This window comes from Miniopterus natalensis, chromosome 1 (genome assembly GCF_054644295.1).
Source record: "Miniopterus natalensis isolate mMinNat1 chromosome 1, mMinNat1.hap1, whole genome shotgun sequence".
NCBI classification, from domain to species: domain Eukaryota; kingdom Metazoa; phylum Chordata; class Mammalia; order Chiroptera; family Miniopteridae; genus Miniopterus; species Miniopterus natalensis.
The window spans coordinates 184,004,843-184,024,742 of record NC_142081.1 but is presented as its reverse complement, the minus strand read 5'-3'; positions in this window follow the sequence as shown (position 1 = coordinate 184,024,742).

The following is a 19,900-nucleotide window of genomic DNA, read 5'->3' as shown; positions in this document are numbered from 1 at the left end:
AACATTCTACTGTAGCTAATTTGGTAAAAATAATCAGTTAAAGCATTTGTTTTCCCTATTGAAACAGATAAAATAGGTAGTTAAGAAAATAAGTCATTGATCTATTTTAAACTGACCTAGGTAAATTGTTTTTCACATTCCATTCCCAAAGCAGTTGCAAAATTTTCTCAAACCATTACTTTGAGAAGACCCTGAGACCTTCCCTAACTCTACATGACAGAACAACATGAGAGATGTGCTATATTTCCAAAGTAAAAGAAGGAAATTTATGACATAACAATCATTGATATCCTATGTCAAATTTCTGTCAATCTAACTAGTATATAAGTACTCGAAAAGTTAATTGTTGCCTGGCTGTGGGTGGCTCAGTGGTTAAGCATCGACCTAGGATCCAGGCGATCAGGGTTCGATTCCTGGTCAGGGCACAGGCCCGGGTTATGGGCTCCATCCCTAGTCGGGGGCGCGCAGGAGGCAGCCGATCAATGACTCTCTCATCACTGATGTTTCTATCTCTCTCTCTCCCTATCCCTTCCTCTCTCTAAAATCAATAAAGGTATATTAAAAAAAAAAAAAAAAGTTAATGGTCAACAACAAATGAAGCTAAAATACTCCTCCAAATAGCAACTTCTATTGTTTGTATAATGAAGCTTACCAAATAAGACATTCATATTAAACAAAGTAATTGCCTCTAAAAATAACCAGCTTGTAAACTATGGAGGAGAGCAGGGTGAGAATGAAGAAGGCCTTTTTATGATCTTTTCCTTACAAAATAGGAGTACAGAATTCTGAGACACATCGGTGTATATATTTATTTATAGATAATGTTAAGTGAGTAAGTATGCTCTGGTTTTAGCAATTTACTTCAGTTGTATTCACTACACGATTAATCAAGGGAAAAGTATCTATTTTCGGGTAGATCTATATGAAATGTAAAAAAATGGCTTCCTAAAACATACATTAAATAGCCTCCATTAGTGACCTGTCATGAGCTCATGCCCATTAAACCTTTGTAAAATATTTCCAGCGGTCTAGGATCTGACAAGGCCATTATAAGTTAATTTAGTATGCAATATTTTTGCAAATACATACAACTTTTATTATTTTCAGGAATTAAAAGTCATTCATAAAAGTGGTTTACATAAAACACATTTAATTAAGTAATTTGTTCATTCCCCTGTGACAGTCTTCACACATGATTGAAGGCAGGCTGGATAAGCATCATCATTTTTAATAATTTCAACATGTTCCACTAAATGTGAAAAAAAAAAAAAAGTTGTAATTGGGAAAGAAATGTAATAAAAGTTTCTGCCCCATAAGTGTTATTGAAATGTAATATTAAAAAGCGAAGTACATATTTGATGAGTGGTGCTAGTTCGCCACACTTCTTACTTTAAAACTATAGTTAATAAAAGATCAAGACACTCGAGGTGTGTCAGCATTGATTACTTTGGGTTTCTCATAAAAGGGGCCTGATTTCACAGAGGCAATAATTACGGTTACATGGACAAATTACATGCATATTGGAGAAAAAGTAACAAAGACAACCTTTTTTCAATATTTTGAAAATTAAGCACTTGTAAGTGAAGATTCTTAAGGAAAAATATTAGCTATGCAGTTTTCAGGCAATCTAAATATGAAAGAATTAAGATATACCACTTAATTCTTAGTTGAAGTAGATTAATGTATAGTTGTATAATTATTCTAATAATTTGGAAATTAATGTAAAAGCTCTTTCTAATCTCATACTGTTATTGGAGAAAATGGAGTATCCCCTTTCCCACTGGGTTCTGCTGGGGGTGGAGTTTGTACAATATCACGAGAAAAATAATTTTCTGAGACTCACACGGGAGGATGAGTGATTTTTATTTGCATGACATTAAACCTTTGTGTTTCCAAAGTCTCATTCCCCTTAGTCCAGCCATAGAAGTGTAGCTGGGGTTTCAGTAGAGCTAGAAGCAAAGCCAGGGTTGAGTTTCCTTTCCATGTTGGAGCCAGGGCCAGTTCAGCACCAGGCTAGCTGCAGTCCATCAGTCCATTGTGTGAGGGTCCGCATGGTGGTGGGCCATGTGGCTGAACGCAAGGGAACCTCACAAGCCCCGAGTCACACAAGTCCCAAGAATCCCAAGGGCAGCAAGAAAGTGAATTCCTATGTTCAGAGGATTAAATATCCCAAATCTTCCCACGTTTTCAGTGGCCATGCCCATTCTAGCCAATGATACCTGATCCAAGATGTGATTGATAGCAAGTACCTTCCCTATGTCACCCCAACTTTACTGGGCATGCGTCTATCTTCCCTTTGTCCAGTCCCCTTCCCCCGGTGTTTTGCAGTGGACATGCCTATAATGTCTGGCCTTTCCTTTGCTTCTTTCCTGTTATTAATAACTAGGTTAATTACAGTGGTATCAATGCCACTTGTTCTTAGAAATAGTATCTTTCCACATAATAATATTTTGGGAAGCGCTGAGAAGGTAATTCCTTTTATCAGATGCATTTCCCCCACAACTTATTATTTTTCCACTGCTTATTTTTTAAAATTAATGGACTTTTCACAGCCCTAAAAATCCCCTATACTATCCTCCTCCCAGTACCTGGAAGCCACTGATACTTCTACTGTCTGTAAAGCTTTGCCTTTTCCAGAATGTCATGTGGTTCAAAGCATACAGTATGTATCCTTTCAGGTTGGCTTTGTTCTCTTAGCGATAGGCATTCAAGTGCCCACCATTTCTTCTGGTGGCTTAATAACTCTTTTTTGTTGTTGTTGCTGAATAATATTGCATTATATGAATGTATCACAGTTTGTTTAGTCACTCACCCATTGAAGGACAACTTATTGCTTCCCACTTTTGGCAATTATCAATAAAGCTTCTCTAAACATTCATGAGCAGCTTTCTGTGAGGACATACATTTTCAACTCATTTGTGTAAATACCTAAGACAGTGACTGCTAAATCCTACGGTTAGCCTATTTTTAAGCTTTATAAGAAATTGCCAAATTACCTTATAAAGGTAAGGCACCAAAGGTAAGATACATCCAAAGTGGCTGTACCAATTTGTAACACCACCCACAATGAACAAGTATTTCCATTGCTCTGCAAATTCACCAGAAATAGGTACTTTCAGTTTTTGTGTTTTATTTTGTTTTGTTGTTGTTTTGTTAAGCTAATAAATGTGTAGTGGAATCACATTGTTGTTTTAATTTGGAATTATTGTGCTTCTAATTACATATAATGAGCATCTTTTCATTTGCTTATTTCCATCTGTATATTTTCTTAGGTGATGTATTTACCCATGTATTTTGCCCATTTTTTATTTGGGTTGCTTGTTTTCTTATTATTGAGTTTTAAGCGTTCTTTGTATATTTTGGAGTATGTCCTTTAACAGACATGTCACATCTTGTAATTGTCCCAAGTTTCTTGGATATTCAGTTCCATATTTTTAATGTTTTTGTCTTTGCATTTCAGTTCTAGAAATCTCTATTGATATGTCTTCAAGCCCAAGCCACTGATTATTTCCTTGGCCGTGTCCAGTCTACCGATGAGCCTATCAAAGGCATTCTTATTTTCTGTTACAGAGCTTTTTATTTCTAGCATGTCATTTTGGTTCTTTCTTAGTTTTAATCTCCCTGGTTATATTACCCATCTTACTTGGTGTCCATTTTTTTCATAAGAGCCCTTAGCATATTAATTATAGTCATTTTAAATTCCTATTCTGATAATTTCAAAAATCCTTGCCAAATCTGGATCTGGTTCTGATGCTTGCTTTGTTTTTCAGTACCATAGGTTTGTCCTTTTAGCTTGCCTTGTTATTTTTCGTTATTGCAAGTCCAAGTCCAGACATGATGTATCCAGTAAAGAAGAGGTAGATATGTCCTTTGGGTGAGATTTTTGCTTAACTGGCTAAGAGTTAGACTGTGTTTACTGTTTGTTTTACCAATAGGCATCAGGGGCTAACATTTCTTTTACTATTTTACTGTATTTCCTTTACTATTTTATATCTTATGTCTTAGGCTTTTCTTAAAGACTATTTAAAGAGAGTCTTTCTAAAAAAAAAATCTGTAATTCCCTGTTGTTATATAGGATCCCATTGATACGGTGCCGAGGTGTAGGGACAGAAGTGTTCTGCGGTTCTGTGATTAGGTCGCAGTCTTTCACTGAGCCTGAGCTGAGTATTTCCCATTCTCCACATCAAAGGCCGAGGTTGCATTTTGCTCTTCCCACAGGATGGTTAGGCTTTGGTAAAATCCCAATTGGTTAGGCTCTTGTAAAAGAGTTTTCTTTAAGCTCAGGTCTTTCCAAGAAGAACAGAGAGCATTATGCTATTTCAAAATGTCTACTTTCCCCTTTTCTCTGCAAGAATTAAAATATTTTTTCAGGTCTTCAAAGTGAAAACTAGCTGCTGTCCTGGTGGTAAAGTCATGAAAGTATGGGGGCCTTCCTAAGACTGGCCGTTGAAATTTTTAAGTCACAAGCTAGTCTACACTATGCCTCCTGGAGTTTATCACTCACAATTTAAAGTATTCCTACTGATATTGGCTTTAGCTTTAGGCGTCTGCTTCTGGGCTTCCCTCTCATAAGCTTTGATTCTCTGTGTGTGCCCAGTTTTCATGTCAGTAGTTTGCCCTGAGACCTCAATTCTGGGATGGATCCAAAAACAGTTGTTGATTTTCAATATATTCAGCTATTATTATTATTATTATTATTATTATTATTATTGTGTGAATCAGAGTGATGACTTCCAAGCTCTTTACATGGCAGACTAGAGTTTGGTAGCTTTTTAAGTAGAAGTAGCAGATTATCTTTTTTGTATAGATTCTTCCTTTACAATGATAATTTTGTGTCACTTTTCAACTTCTGGCTTTCATGGGAAATAAAACTTTGGGATAATATATTTTCCATTGTATTATTAGCTGAATAAAATTATTCTATTTTGAATGACCTCAGAACTAGTTTGAATTAACTCAACAAGCCCTGCTTTATGGAATCAGAGAAGTCTCCCTAGCGACAGTACTATGTAAAATGCTGTGCATGTATGAGATTATGAGTGTTTAGGTTTGTGCTTCTTTTTGAATAACATAAAGTTAACCATTTCAGAAAAAAATAAATCCATGATAAGACATTTCACAAAGCTTTTTATTTGTGTGTATTTTAATATGTAATTAAATATTCATAAATGCATCTGAAAAATAACTCTTTCCCCCCAAATTTTACTTAGGTTACTAATATTTAGAAATAAATTATTTACTCTTCCTGTTATAGCCTTCTTATGTTTCTGGACCCTTTTATTTGTTGAAATCATATATCTTTTAATATCAATATCAGATTTTCAATTAAAGAAAAGTATCTCTAAAATATATTATACAAAGAGTTTGGGCAGAAGTGATTGTTTTAAAATAAAACTGAAAATAGTGAAAAGGTAATGCTAATTTGGTTTGAGAATAAAGTGGAAAACAAATCTCACATGATCCTGAAGCAGTATAGCGGGGATAGAGACATTATTTTTAAAAACATGACAAGAAGAATCAAAGTGATATCAGACAAAGTGTGTTGGGCGGGGTCTTCTTCCCCATTGGTTGCTGCTGGGGTGGACTTCTTGTGATATCCTGAGTGTTGAGAAAAAAGGAGCTATGTCTCTAGTTTAATAAAAAGTGCACTTTACGTGGGTGCATGCCTTTGTCAAAACCTATAGTACTTATATTTAATATATGCTCATTTCAAAGTATATAAATTATACAAAAAAAGTATTAGAAGCTATTCTTGCAATACCTTGTTATTTTCCTGGTGTTTCAATAAAAGTGCTCCTGAGAGAGGAATTCGGGTAAAAACACACCCTCGGCCCTGTTCGGTGCTCTCCTTCAAGCCCCAAACCCACACACCTACTTTGTGCCCCAAGTGCACTTTCCTCCTCAGGGCCATTTCTTGGGCAACTTTCCCACCTTCCTCCTGATCCATTTCCCCCCCTTTCTTATTGAATCCTTACATCAGCATAAAACATGCTCTGATTTCTCCTACAAAAAAAAAAAAAATTAATTACTCCCCCCAGCTTCACATTTTCACACTAACCTCTGAAGTTTTTCCCTCAGTATTGTCCTCCTGCAGGGCTGAAAATGAACTACAATATTCTCCAGTTAAATGTGCACATCTTGGCATTGTCCTTGAGTCTTTCTCTCACACCTATTATCAAACACTTCAGCAAATCCTGTCGCCTGAACTTTAAAAATCATCCAACTTTCCTCAATATTCTCCTACCTCCATGCATCCCAAACATTATGATCAAAGGCAATGTTGTCTCGGGCCTCTGTTAGTGCTGCGGGGCCTCCTCCTGGGTTTCCCTGCTTCCAGCCTCCCCCTTCTCTGTTGTCAGTGTGGTGGCCAGGCTCATCTCATTCCAGGCTCATCTCATTCCAGGCTCACCTCATTCCAGGCTCATCTCATTCCAGGCTCATCTCATTCCAGGCTCATCTCATTCCTACCCCTCTACCAGCGTCTCTACTGGCCGTGTAGAGCTACAGGAACTTAAGGCCTGAAATGCTTCTTCCATCCGAGATCTTTCCCACTCTGAACATGCCTCCTGCTCCCCTGAGCCCCACTGTCTCCCCGCTTTCCCTTCGGCAGTAGTTGGGATAGTGTTCTCTCTTGCCCCCTTCAAGACTGATCAAATGCCTCCATCGCAGTGAAAGTTCCCAGAAACCTATTTACAATTTCAAGTCCTGTAGGGGGTTGGGGGGTCCCTTCTCCTTTCTCTGTTTATTTTTATCCATAGCGCTCATCGCCTTTTAACACAATGCCTATTTTATTTTATTGTCTGTATCTTCTCAGTGGAATATAAGCTCCATGAAGGAAGGTATTTTTCTTCTACCTCTAGTATTTAGAATCGTGCCTCACACATAATGAACACAATAAATATTAAGTCAATGGGTCAATTTTGAAAAAAAAAAATTGCTGATAGTCTTTTGCTACATCTAAGACTGACAGGTAGTTCTATCCTTACAATGTAAAGTGATATTAATGTTTTCTGAATTCTGTCGAACCTGCAACAAAACATGGAATGTATTTACATGATTTAACATTTCCAGTGAGAGTTCTAATCATTAAAAATAATTCAGGAACATTATCTTCAAAGAACATTTACAATGCCCTTTTTAAATGAGTATATATGTTTATACATATATGTGTATATATACATATGCATACAGATAACGTGTACATAAGATAATGTTACCATATATTTTATATTACAGTATTATCATATATTATGTAATCTCAGTTATCCTATTAAATTTGGTGGCAATAGCATCTGGGGACATTCCTTTCTTTCATCTCTAACTCTTTAAAATAAAATCAGAAGTAATTTTTATTGCAAGTTGAATAATATTTTAAAAACTGAAATTAGTCCCCTATCAGAGAAAAAAATGGCAGAAAAGTTAAAACATTTATGATCTATTTTACAGCCAGGCATCCTTATTGCATAAATAGAATAGGTAGCTTTTCTAAAGGCTGCAAAATATTACATCTGAGCACCTGAGAGGTAAACCCTGGAAATTTCCTTTTTCCTGGAAATAATGAAAAAATAATAAAGCAATAAAATCAGGTTTTATGTGATATTGTTTTTTGGCGCAGTTGTGACTTTGGCCTTTTTTATCTCAATGCTGTGTTTCCAATATGTTGAGTCGTGTTTCTAGGATAACTATTGATTTGAAGGCAATGTATAGCACTGTGGTGCTATAAGCAGGCTGGGTTTCTTTATCCCTGCCACAATGCGTTTTCTACATGCTGTTAAACTACACCAGATAAATAGCTTGTAGAAGTACGCATCAAGTTTCTTTGATAAACTACAAATCAAAAAATCAGGAACCCCCCCAACAAACTGAACTACTAGAGAGAAGATTCAGATCCTTGGCCTGGTACATATACAGGGTGTCCCAAAAAATGTATACACATGTTAATTTCTGATGGCTCAATTTTGAAAATGAAATGTGTTTTAATAACCCTGCCTTTATAATTATTCAAAGTGAGTATATACATTTTTGGGGGACACTCTATACACAATAGAATACTACCCAGCTAAAAGAAAAATGAAATGCTGCCATTTGTGACAACATAGATGGACCTTGAGAATATTATGCTAAGTGAAATAATTCAGCCTGAAAAAAATGAGAATCACGTGATTTTATTCATATGTGGGGTATAAAACTGAAAATAACAAATGAACAAAAACAAACAAACAAAAACTCAGAGACAGACAACAATGCAGCGTTTGCCAGAGTGAAGGGGGTTGGGAGATAGTAAGCGGTAAAGGGGGTGAGATATATGGTGACGTAACATGATTTGACTTTGTATGGTGGGCACACAACGCGATATACAGACCATGTGTCACAGAAATGTGCACTTGAAACTTATATAATCTTATTAACCAATGTCACCCCAGTAAATTTAATTTAAAAAAAAAAATTCATGGCCTGAAGGTATAACGATACTTGTATCCTCTGTTACTCAAAGCAAATTAAAAGTAACAAGAAACAACAGTATATATCACTTATGCTATAATGTTTTGCTTTATTTATTTATGTATAGCTAGGTTAACATTTCTAATCATTTTTACATTTTCTTAAGGCAATGATTTACCACTACAATATTCTTTTTCTTTTTTTTTTTTATCTTCACTTGAGGATATTTTTTCCATTGCTTTTCAGAGAGAATGGAAGAGAGGGACAGAGAGAGAAATATCAATGTGAGAGAGACACATTGAGTGGCTGCCTCCTGCACGCGCCCCAACAGGGGCTGGGGATCAGTCCTGCAACTGAGGCCCATGCCCTTGGCCGGAATCGAACCCAGGACCCTTCAGTCCACAGGCCGATGCTCTAACCACTGAGCTAAAACGGCCAGGGCTACAATATTCTTAAATCCTTTTTTCGGAGCTTGTTTCCACTCTGTAAATTTTAGTTATAATGTCATTTTATTATCAGATATAAACTGTCCGTAATCCATCACGGAGTCCATCATTACTCCTGGATCCTGATCATAATTACACTGCACATCATATAATTTGCTTTAGGAAACTTTCAATATATAAAATCACCAACTGACTGACTAGTACATTGTTGAAACACCATAAATCTCTACTTATCTTTGGTGTCATAGGAAGAAGGAAGGAACAAATAAAGCTGTTTTCTGTTACTTAGTTTTGTACATTTGATGAGTCCTGTGACTACTTGAAAATTTAGAACTGTTTCCATAAATAGTTTTTTTCGCCCTAAGTTAAGGTGGGCAGCTGAACGTTACAAATTGTGGTGATGGGTTAGTTCTATGCCAAAATGTGACACAAAGGGGATGCACACAATACGTTTCCTGAGCACCACACATATTCTGCCTTGTTCCCTGGGAGGGTAATAAGATGCGTCAATAAGCCTGAGCCATGCCTAGCTATTTGGTTAAACATTGTCCTGGGTGTTTCTGTGAAGGTGTTTTTTTTGATTGTCCTTTGTTTTATTTTGTTTCTGGATGACATTAACATTTAAATCAGTGGACCCTGAATAAAGTAAGTTACCCTCCATAATGTCCGTAGACCTCATCTAATCAGTTGAAAGCCTTGGTAGATTCTAGACTCACCTCTCTAAAGCAAGAAGGAATTAGGCCAGCAGACTGCCTTTGAACTCTAACTGCAACTCTCCCCGAGCCTTCGCCTGCTGGCATGTGTGACCTGGCTGAAGTTAGACTTGCTAAACTTCCTCAAGCACACTAGCCAGTTCCTTAAAACTCTCTCTCTCTCTCTCTCTGTGCCTAAACCCAAGAGTGAACCAAAATATAATCTATAAATTTGGGGTGCTTCTGGTGTGTCAAAGTAGGTTCATCAATGATAACAAATGGACTACTCTGCTGGAGGAAGCTGACAAGGAGGGAAGCTATGCCGTGTAGAGGCAAGAGGTCTCTGAGAAATTTCAGTACCTTACCTTCAATTTTGCTGGGAACCTAAAATTGCTCTAAAAAGGTCTGAATTTTAAAACACAAACTGCGAGTAGGGTGATTAAAAATAAAGAATGACAGCTCATACACTTTGTTCTTAGAGAGTTGTGAAGATGTGCAGATATTGTTTTTCTTACGTTTCATATTATTTAGAGACAAAAAACAAAATGTTCAAACACAATTCCAAAATATTTTATTACTATTTTTTTCAGCTTACATACATATATTACTTGGGTTGTTTAGCAGATTACAGTAATATTTGCTATCACTACTTTTGATGGTATTTTGTACAGTTCTCCCATTTTTTTTACTACATATTTGATAACTAAAACAGTTTTTGTTTCTTTGATATTTATTTTTCTCGTATCAGTGAAATTAAAATTGAAAGCCTTATGTTTATTATTTTCAGATTAGAATTTTGTATAATTATTCTTGCATAAGTAAAGGACAGAATATAAATAAACATATTCTTCCTTCTGCAACACGATTATAAAACATGTTAAAAGTCAGCAAGGACCCTTCAGGCCTCTCTTGTGCTTATTTTCTAAAACATTTTGTCAGACAAAATGCTTTCAGTTTAGCGACTCTTCGGTTTTATTTACAGGTCACAGGCATAGAAATGTAAATTACTTTGCTGATATAAGAGTTCCTGGGGACTTGGATTCTGAAACAATCTGACTTGACTCAGATGCCTGGCAATCTCTTAAATGCTTTGCGATACCCGAAGCAAAGCTGTGAGTTATTGTTGCCCTTCTCTCAGGATTCGAGGTGAGAAGCGCCTAAGGCCTGGAGGAGTTTAGTGAGTAGCGGGGGGTTCGCGGGCCTATGATTCAGCTGTGTTCCTGGCTGTTTCTTTGTTTTCGGCTATAGAAAATGGGATGGATCCACTGGTATGGATGTTGCTGCTCTCCAGAGATTCTGACAGAGGTGAAGAAATAAACAGTTTGAGGTGGTACATAAAAGTGACTCCCCTATTGGCATAACCGTTTTATGGTTTTAACAGAGAACTACCTCTACCCAGTTAATATTCTCATTTTATCTTGAGTTTCCTGCGTTGTTGAACTAAACATAAAGAGTGTTTGGGAATAAAGCTCTGCATAAGGACTTGACTGTGTGTTTCATGTGAGTAGAGCTCGCTCTGGTAGGCTGGGAATGCAGTAGGTAAATCGCCACTGCAATTGGTTGTGTTTCTATTGCAGAGGCAGAAAACACTGGAATGAAAATTCTGTAAAATGCTGATGTTCTTTCCCCCCGCCCTTTTTAAACATTTTCAAGTGAAGCTGTAAAGGAGCATCAATTAAAAGTGAATTATTTCCTCCAAATATCCAATCCCTTACATTTAGGGTTTGCTCTCAGGCTACTGAAATATTTCTGGCAATTTTAAACTAAAAGAGATTTATTACCAAATATTAAGAGGATACAAAATCATTGAAAGTATATTCCAGAAGGTCCTGGCCACACTTCCAGGAATGATTTCACCTTCCAAATAAGATTGTCTCTGCCATGACCACAGGCTCCATTGTGGAAACAAACGACTCAGAACCGGAGAGCAGAGATGAGCTGAGAGCATTGTCTCCAGCCTGATCCCGGTCAGCATGAGGAACTCTTCATGTTCCACTCCCCATTCCCTTCATTCAGTTCTGAATTTATTTCATGTGAGTTTATCTAACTGACTAATCTAAAGTGCATTTACAAAAACCAGTGGCAAGGGTATCTAAGAAACAGAGTTTTTAGATTTTCAGCCTTTCTCGTATAAGGATGCACACTGAAAGGAAATTCAAATGGATCTTGAGCATCGATACATATTACATATCTCTGACATCTATAAAGAGATTTCTATAAAGTTTACTGTAAATTGAAATTATGTATATAAGTCTCTTGTTTCCATTTACTTATATTATATGATTAAAGATGTGTTCCTATGGGAAACAGAAAAAATCAATATCAAATTTTATACTATAAGGGACAGACAGTCCCAGTTGCTCTAATTTCCATAATGCTTTTATTTTTGAGTAAGTGTAATTATCTTTGCTCTTCATTTAACATAGAGAACTAGGAAAAATCACTGCCCTGAATTTTTTGCTAAGTTTAATTGACTGAATGGTATTAAAGTATTCATGGAAACAGTAACTGGGGCCTAAGACTTTCATTAAGCAAGATACAGTTTATTTGTAAGTAAAAGAAAAGTAAATGTTGTTATACTATAATAGGCTTTCCCTCATCTATAGTGGTATCCTTTAAGATCACCCCTCAGGCTTCATAATTTGGTAGGATTTACCAGTCTTAAAAATGCTGTTATAGTTTATTACAGCAAAAGGACACAGTTTAAAATCAGTAATGAGAAAGGTACGTGGGGTAAAGTCTACAGAAACTACGGACAAACTTTCAGGGGTCCCCCACCTGGGAATCCTATAGGCATGCATCGCATTCTCCCGGCAACTATATGTGATGGCACATGGGGAGTGTTGCTGTATAATTGATTCCAGCTTCTCAGACTGCAGCCACCCCTCACTCCAAAGCACGTGCACACACACACACACACACAAGCCGTTCACCATGTATCACACACTATTATAAACATACCTGGTAAAATTCGTGGGGCGCCTCCCAGACCTCAGGCATAAAAACCCCCCACAAAACACCAAAAAAGCAAAGCAAGCAAACAAAAAGCCCCACACTATTAAAAGCAGAATATTCAAAGAGCTCAGAGGTTATTATTTCCCAGAAACCAGCCAAGGGCCACTTCCAATGATGGGCCTTTCTTTGGATTATATAGTGTTTTAGCAACCCAAGTCTGCTGAGTTGACACCTGCCCACCATCCTTGATTAGTGTGGCTTCTTCCCCAACACATTTTTGATGAGATGTTCCTGGTTCAGAAGCTAAATAAAGCCATCAACTCACCAGCACACAACTTCCATTATTTAAAGAAATTGTCCATTTAATCTTATTCCAAACTTTCACTTCTTTCTTTTAAAGTTAATTTTTTTTTCATGATTATACATTTTTGGCTGGGAAGTGGTTTACTTTTCCCTGAAAGATTCTTTGGTTTGCATGTTCTTGTCTTGGAAACACACCCATCACCATTTGGTACATTGTTATTGGATATGCACAGAGAAATGCAACTGACTGGCTCCAATGTGCCAGGATCTTCAGATCAAAATAAGGAATAGAAACTTCTCTCTTCAGGAGTGAGCTGTTCATATAAGAACCAATGGTGGCTGAATTTGAATAACTTAGATATATGGAGATTCAATTTCCAAGCACTGAGGTCATACAACTGAATTAAGAAAGTGTCCTTGTCTGCCCATGAAGCAAAGGATTGGCTTGTATTATTTCCTTATACTGATTAGTTCCAAAAAATTAATCCGTGAGAAAATGAAACATGGGATTTACAGTCTGAAGCAAGATAAACATAGAGCATATTTTAAAGCTAAATTGTAGGGAGTCATTTAAGGGAAGTTGTATCCAAGTGGTACACACAAATGGAAAGAATTGGAGGATATCAGAGCAGCAAGTGCACTCTGTTCACTAAAAGAAGGGATAACATTGAAGTGCTAAGGACAGAAGACAAACTTACCCAGAATTAATGTGTGACTTCTGTAGTTGTTTGGTAATCCAAGTTTTTGAGTAAAATATGTACTATGTTTGTAAATATCAAATGAACATGGTATAAACTCCTGGTCTCACTCGTATGTTCCATAGTGTGGAATATTTGCAGGTCAACATTCTATTCATTGAATGCCATTCATGAAAAATCATATATGTCCTCTGGGGCATGTGTTAGTTTCCTATTGCTCCTGTAAAATTACAGCAAAATTACTGGCTCACACAATAAAAATATATTATTTTAAATTGGGGAGATTGGAAGATAAGGCATCTCAGTGGGTTAAAATCAAAGTGTGGGCAGGTGTTTAGTCCCTCTGGGGACTGAGGAGAGAATCCACTTCCTTGCATTTTCCCGTTGAGGCTGCCCTCATTCCTTGTCTCATGGCTGGTTATCTTTCTGTATTTTCAGAACCAACAAGGTTAGGCCATGCCCTGCTCCTGTGACAACCTCCGGTTCTCCCTCTTCTGCCTACTCTAACAGGAGAAGTACTGTTAAGGACCCTTGTGACTGCACCTGGTCCCATTTGAATAATCCAGGATAATTTCCCCATTTTAAGGTCAACTGATTAGCAACTTTAATTCCATCTACACCTTAGGTTGCTTCCCTTTGTCACAGAACCTAACACATTCATGTATTCCAGTTTCAAACATCTAAACCTCTGTGGGGACTGTCACTTTTGGACACCATTGGGGACTATTATTCTGCCTACCATTGGGTAATAATCACATACTTCAACATTGTGTTTGAAATGTACCTAGGAATATTTTAAGAACCTATAGTACATTCTCTAATATACAGATTTAAAAAAACATTTTAAATTCATGATGAGTCAACTTTTTTCAAGAAGTTAATATTTTTAATTCCTCAAGAGAGTTTAATTGAGTGAAAGTTAGGCAAATCTAATTCTTCCTTTCTCTGTATAAATATTAATATAGACATACTGACATAAAAGAAAGGTAGTCATCATTGTATTTGTAACTCTGATTTGTTAGTATACAACTGCCCTGTGATATTTGATTAAATGATGAAAGCATGAAGTTAAACCAGTGATAGTTTGAAACAAAAAATAAAAATATCTGATTACCATGATTCAATATTTTTGGTTAATTATTACTATTAACACTTTAGTTCTACATGTGAATGGTATTCAAGAAGAAAAACCTTTTTAAGAATGGATAAGACTAAATTTCAAGAAACTTCTTTAACTCTATGCATTTATGAGTTTTGACAGTTTGTCAACTTCGTTTATGCTGAAGGTACACAATGCTAATATTTGTCATGACATGCACAGAAGAAAAGTGCTTAGCGCTACACTTTTTCATATAATTTTAATATCATTTTTCAAGAGAGAGAAATTTGCAAGTTAAATGTCTAAAAGTGTAATCTCAATTTTTTAAAAAGACATCCTAATTTTCCAAAATTAGATGCATTTAATTAATTATGTCCAATATGGTTAAGGGAGAGGAAACATTTTTAAATGTAAATGCAATCACCAATGTGTACAACATAGTGAAAATCTATATTTAAAAAGGTTTCCCTAGCCACTAGCAATTTTTTTAAGATTTCTGTTCAGATATGATTAATGTTCCTTTGAAAATTTAGAAAATTTAATTCTCAAAGACACATAAAATTAAACTAATGAATGCAAATGAAGTCATTGCTAGTATGTTTCAGATTTGACCAAATTAACAGTATTAGTGGATCAGCAAGTAAACTGTTGGTGAAAGTAAATGTCACTTGCTGAAGGTACATAATGCTAATATTTGTCATGATATACACAGAAGAAAAGTGCTTAGTGATACACTTTTTCATATAATTTTAGTATTTTTTAAGAGATTAATCAGAAATTATTTACTGGACACCAGTGAAAAATTACTTTGAAAGATAAACACATCTAAAGGCAGCATATTCTCTTTATCTATGAGTCTGTTTCTGTTCTGTTTGTTCATTTATGTGTTTTTTAAATTCCACATATAAGTAAAATCATATGGTATATGTCTTCCTCTCACTTATTTCACTCAGCACAGTACCCTATAGGTCCACCCACGTTGCTGCAGATGGCAGGGTCTCATTCTTCTTAATGGCTGAGTCACATGTACCAATTCTTCTTTATCCCTTCATCTCTTGATGGACTTAAATTGCTTCCATAACTTGGCTATTGTAAATAATGCTGCAATAAACATACAGATGTATATTTTGATGGTTGCCAGATGAGAGAAGGGTTGAAAGGATGAATGAAAAATGTGAAGGGATTAAGAAGTACAATTTGGTAGTTACAGAATAATCACAGGGATGTAAAGAACAGCATATGGAATATAGTCAATAATATTTTAATAACTATGTATGACTGGATTTGTTGATGTAACCACTTAGTCAAAACACTAGGTTGTACACCTGAAACTAATATGATATTGTGTCAACTGTACTTAAAAAATAATTTCAAGTAAAAAAATAAAAGGCAGAGTATTATAGGGATCTTTTTTAACTTCAGTTTAGTTATAGATTTACATGTATGTTCCCAGAAATAAACCTTCATCTATGTCCTCAATACGTAAAAGATTACCTATCAACTCTAAGACTCCTTCCTACAGTACTCACTGAATTGCTTATAGAGAATATTCCTAAAATATCTGCTAAAGGTAAATGTGGATTATATAATTTAGTAATAGATTATATAAATTATGTAATTCCAGAGAAACATGGAGGCTTGTAATAGAAAGTTACAAGTGAAAAAGTGAGGGAAGGGGGACTAGAATTGGTAAATATGCTGTAGTATATTCATGCAGTGCAACAGTAGACTGAGGTTGGAATGAAAAAAAAACTATAACTAGGTACATCAACATAAATACATATAACAAAGTTGGAGCATAAAAACAAAGTTAAAATAAAAATTAAGTTGTAAAATGCAAATGGCATATATTAATCAAGGATTTATTAAAATAGATGTATTACAGATGAATTTAAATGTAGTAAAATGAAAAGATCTGCATGAAAATGAAGGTAGCGGGTAGTCTTTGGTAGACTGGCGAATTTTTTCAGGAACAGGGCATACAGGACTTCAAATATCTGTAATGTGTAGACTCTAGTGTTGTGTGTTGGCTACCTGAATAATTTTTTCAGTTTTTTCAATACATTTTTATTGCATAGATTATTTCATAAAACATCTTCCCTTGCACAAGTATGATATGCTGTTCACACTTTCTGTGGTGTCATTTTTCTGTGTATTATAACAAAACTCTGAAAGGAGTTAACAGATACTCCTTTCCAAAGCTTTTGGCCTCAAGTAGAATCTCTAGAGTGCCAGTCTTGATGCAGTTTGTAGAGTGATTTCCTTTAAAAATCAGGCCAACTTCTATCTCCATCCCCCGTAGAAACTGGCGAGGAAATATGGCCAGCAGTCCTCTCCTAAAATGGAAAAAGATCTTGAGTGTTGGCTGTCTCTTCACAATTGGCAGTCTGCCGTCTCTGAGATAGACACTAGCCTCTGAGCACACTAGAATCTCTTCCTAACTGATCTGCAATCAAGTAACTTGTACACAAAAATTTTCACTCAAATAAATGTAACACTGGAAATCAATAGTCTAAACAATTCTTACCAAAGAGCTTGATTGAGGTTTCAGTAGACTCCTTCCCTAATTAACAGCTTGTTTTCTCTTTTAGCAATTATATTGTCACTATTTTACCCAATTCTTTGTATCCCACTACTATCTTATATGCATGTAAAAGACCTTTTGTACCTCTAACTTAAAGCAAGCACATTTAGTAAATATAAGTTGAATAAATATGTAAGAACCTATGAGATAAAATCATGCAGCTTCTGTCCCTTTTTGTCTGGCATATTTCTTTTAACATAATACTCTCAGGATCCATCCATGTTGCTGCAAATGGCAATATTTCATCACTTATGTCTTAGTAGTATTCTAACGTACATATACCCCATCTCCTTTCTCCACTCATCCTTCAATGAACACTTGGGTAGTTTCCATGGCTATTGTAAATAATGCTCCTGTGAACATAGGAGTATACAAATATCTTTTCAAAGAAGTGTTTTCTTATTTAGGAAGTAAATACCCAGAAGAGTAATTGCTACTGGATCATATGGTAATTTTATTCTTTTTAAAAAAATTCTCACCCAAGGATATGTTTTTCATTGATTTGAGAGAGAAAGGAAGGGAGAGGGAAAGAGAGAGAAAAAAATTGATGTGAGAGAGAAACATCAATCAGTTGCCTCGTGCACCCACTCCATCCAGGGATTGAAACTACAACCTGGGTATGTGCCCTGGTTGTAGTGAATCAAACCCATGACCAACCCTATGGTGCATGGGACAACACTCTAACCACTGATTCATACCATCTAGAGTGGTAAGTTTCTTCTTTTTCTTTTTTTTTCATTTTATTTTTGTTTAAAAAATTTTTGAGAAACCTTAGCACAGTTTTCTGTAGCACCTGCACTAATTTATATTCCACCAGCAGTGTATAAAGTTCCCTTTTCTCCACATCCTCTCCAACACTTGTTATTTGTAGTCTTTTTGATGATAGTGGTTCTAACAGGTATGAGTTGGTATCTCACTATGGTTTTGATTTACCTTTCCCTGATAACTAGTGATGTTGGGCAGCTTTTCATATATCTATTGGCCATCTGTTTATCTTCCCTGGAGAAGCATAAGATTTCATTCATATGTGGAATATAAAACAAAATGTAACAGCCGAACTAACAAAAACAAACAAAAACAAACTCACAGACAACAGAATGGTGGTTACTAGAGGGGAAAGGTGGTAGAGGGAGGGCAAAGTGAGTAAGAAGGGTGAAATACACGGGAGATGAAGGAAACTAGATTTTGGGTGATGAGCATCCAATAAAGTACTCACATGGAATTATGATCTGTACACCTGAAAATGATATAATATTATTAGCCAATGTAAGCCTAATTACATTTAACTTAAAAAACAAATAAGCAAACAAACAAAAAAAACTAAAGAGAACCACACACACACACAACAACAAAAACCCCAAAAATCCACAGGGAAAAAGCTTGTCTACCTTGAGAATGCCAGGCTTCTAAACAGGCTGGAGTCACTAGCTTCCGTTTTTAGGTGAGCTTCCACAGTAGGAATAAAATTGTCTACATCCATTTGGGCTGCTATAGCAGAATACCACAGGCCAGGTAGCTTATCAACTGGGATTTATTTCCCATAGTCCTGGAGGCTAGAAGTCCAAGACAATGGTGCCAGTATGTTTGGGTTCTGGTAAAGACCCTGCTCTGGGTTATAGACTACTGACTTCTTTCTCTGTCCTCACTGGGTGGAAGAGGCAAGGGAACTCTGTGGGGTCTGTTTTATAAGAGTGTTAATCCCATTACGAGGGCTCCGCCCTCAGAACCTAAGCAATCCAAGCGCTACTTCTTAATACCATCATATTGAGCATTAGAATTTCAACATATGAATTTTGGGGGGATGGAGACACAAACAAATGTTCAAACCATAGCAACATTCAGATGGAGATACCAGGGATGATGAACCTCATTATAGAGGTTCATCACACATCATTTTATTTTTTGAAATCATTAGCTCAAACCCATTGTCAATATATCAAATGTTGTCTTTATAATCATCATGCAGTTACATGCAATATAGTATATTTTCAATTTTAGATTGCATCTTAAAGGCTATGGTGGATATGGTAGACACTAATGATTAGGCTATTGCTGTAAATAACTAGACTGCATAAAATACGTTAAGTGGTAACTATTGTTTCAAACTCAATGTACTCTAGGACATAACTTTGTCAAGGCATAATTGATGCAGTGACAGAACACTGTATTTTTTCTTGGTCATTAATCAAAGACAAAGTGGTTTCAATAATAATAATAATAATGATAATTCATTTACTTGGGTTTTAAAGCAGCAGTTCAGTCAAGTAAAACAAAATGTTATCAAAGATTCATTTCAAGTTTTATTTGTTTTTGGTTATAAATTCTTGAAAACAAATGAAAATGTAATGTGGAAGTAGGCATTTTTTATATAAAGATATGTTCAGAAAAATGGGATCTCTTTTTCTTCTTGAATCAACCATGTTATAACTGACAATTAATTTAAAATTACATTTCACTGTAGCATTGCTTTCTCAAGATAATTAAAATTCATGGCTGTATTATGCACAACACTACACTTCCCTAAATTTCACAGGACAGACAGAAAGTTTAATGCATTGGCTAGGAAAGTCTTTCAATTGCATAGCTATCTGAAAGAAAAATCCAATTTCATAATCTAATAGCATTTTTTGAAAAACACAGCAATGATTTTTTAAAAACTCATCCTGGGATGACTACAGGCA